General features: G+C 41.0%; 1 long non-coding RNA gene across 1 annotated transcript; it reads left to right on the top strand.

Annotated features, from left to right (window-relative positions):
* Positions 1-1099: 1099 nt before the first annotated feature.
* Positions 1100-2494, top strand: LOC127875949 (uncharacterized). Its single transcript, XR_008047525.1, has 2 exons — positions 1100-1446; positions 1731-2494. It is a non-coding gene; the product is annotated as an uncharacterized LOC127875949 (long non-coding RNA).

Genomic DNA, 2494 nt, shown 5'->3' with positions numbered 1-2494 from the left:
TGCTGGGCATGGTATTTTATTTAGGTATATACTATATTTTTAACCAGGTTTTCCGAAGGAAAAAACTGGTTATTAGATTGGCGAATGCGGGCGGGCTGGCTGGCTGGCTGGCGGGCTTGTCCGGGCCATAACTATGTCGTTCATTGTCAGATTTTAAAATCATTTGGCACATTTGTTCACCATCATTGGACGGTGTGTCGCGCGAAATAATTACGTCGATATCTCCAAGGTCAAGGTCACACTTTGAGTTCAAAGGTCAAAAATGGCCATAAATGAGCTTGTCCTGGCCATAACTATGTCATTCATTGTGAGATTTTAAAATCATTTGCCACATTTGTTCACCATCATGGGACGGTGTGTCGCACGAAAGAATCACATCAATATCTCCAATGTCAAGGTCGCCACGACTAAAAATAGATTTTTTTTAAAAACAAACTTACAAAGGGGGTTAATTTTGTTTGTTCATTTCAAAAGTTCAGTTTGAGTTTTCTCCCTTTATCAGATTTTTTTTTCACAATGAAAACCTGGTTTTGTGACAATTTTGTCCCTTGTTTATGAATTTCATCTAGATTTAAACACATTAACTAATGTTTATCTATTCATCATAATGAAACATATTTGTAAGTACGTGCACAGCATATTGGACATGATAACATGCATAACGCTGCGTGTCTGACGCTCCGTCCTTGTGATTGTAGCGTGCCTTACTTCTTGCCTCGCAGTTTAAGTATATTGCACATGCGGCCTTACACGCAGAGCTCCAGATTAGGATTTAGTCGAAAGGTATGTTACCCCGTGATATTATTGTTAAAGCGTATTTTACCTCTTTGTTTCAGCCATAAAGGATACTGAGGAATATTGGGGGGGTATTTTCTACTTACACAGATAACTGATATATTACATGGCGTGTTTAATCTAGGAATATTATTATTGGTTATTATGCCCCCCTTCGAAGAAGAGGGGGTATATTGCTTTGCTCATGTCGGTCGGTCGGTCCGTCCGTCCACCAGGTGGTTGTCAGACGATAACTCAAGAACGCTTGGGCCTAGGATCATGAAACTTCATAGGTACATTGATCATGACTTGCAGATGACCCCTTAGATTTTGAGGTCACTAGGTCAAAGGTCAAGGTCATTGTGACCCAAAATAGTAAAATGGTTTCCGGATGATAACTCCAGAACGCATACGCCTAGGATCATGAAACTTCATGGGTAGATTGATCTTGACTCGCAGATGACCCCTATTGATTTTGAGGTCACTAGGTCAAGGTCACGGTGACCCGAAATAGTAAAATAGGTCTGTCTGTCGGTCGGTCCGTCCACCAGGTGGTTGTCAGACGATAACTCAAGAACGCTTGGGCCTAGGATCATGAAACTTTATAGGTACATTGATCATGACTTGCAGATGACCCCTATTGATTTTGAGGTCACTAGGTCAAAGGTCAAGGTCACGGTGACCCGAAATAGTAAAATGGTTTTCGGATGATAACTCAAGAACGCATATGCCTAGGATCATGAAATTTCATGGGTAGATTGATCATGACTCGCAGATGACCCCTATTGATTTTGAGGTCACTAGGTCAAAGGTCACCGTGACCCGAAATAGTTAAATGTTTTCCGGATGATAACTCAAGAACGCATACGCCTAGGATCATAAAACTTCATGGGTAGATTGATCATGACTCGCAGATGACCCCTATTGATTTTGAGGTCACTAGGTCAAAGGTCAAGGTCACGGTGACCCGAAATAGTAAAATGGTTTCCGGATGATAAATCAAGAACGCATACGCCTAGGATCATGAAACTTCATGGGTAGATTGATCATGACTCGCAGATGACCCCTATTGATTTTGATGTCACTAGGTCAAAGGTCACGATCACGGTGACCCGAAATAGTAAAATGATTTTCGGATGATAATTCAAGAACGCATATGCCTAGGATCATGAAACTTCATAGGTAGATTGATCATGATCGCAGATGACCCCTATTGATTTTCAGGTCACTAGGTCAAAGGTCAAGGTCACGGTGACCCGAAATAGTAAAATGGTTTCCGGATGATAACTCAAGAACGCATATGCCTAGGATCATGAAACTTCATAGGTAGATTGATCATGACTCGCAGATGACCCCTATTGATTTTGAGGTCACAAGGTCAAAGGTCAAGGTCACGGTGACCCGAAATAGTAAAATGATTTTCGGATGATAACTCAAGAACGCTTTTGCCTACGATCATGACACTTCATAGGTACATTGATCGTGACTCGCAGATGACCCCTATTGATTTTCAGGTCACTAGGTCAAAGGTCAAGGTCACAGTGACAAAAAACGTATTCACACAATGGCTGCCAGTACAACGCACAGCCCATATGGGGGGCATGCATGTTTTACAAACAGCCCTTGTTTATATAAATACATGCAAAGGAAAAAGGTTAAACTGATGATATGAACTGACTTTCTATAAAATATTTTAATCGATTAAAAATACGTAACAAGA

Source organism: Dreissena polymorpha, chromosome 4 (genome assembly GCF_020536995.1).
Source record: "Dreissena polymorpha isolate Duluth1 chromosome 4, UMN_Dpol_1.0, whole genome shotgun sequence".
Lineage (NCBI taxonomy): Eukaryota > Metazoa > Mollusca > Bivalvia > Myida > Dreissenidae > Dreissena > Dreissena polymorpha.
The sequence above is the reverse complement of the archived record's forward strand: the minus strand, read 5'-3'. Positions and strand labels throughout refer to the sequence as shown.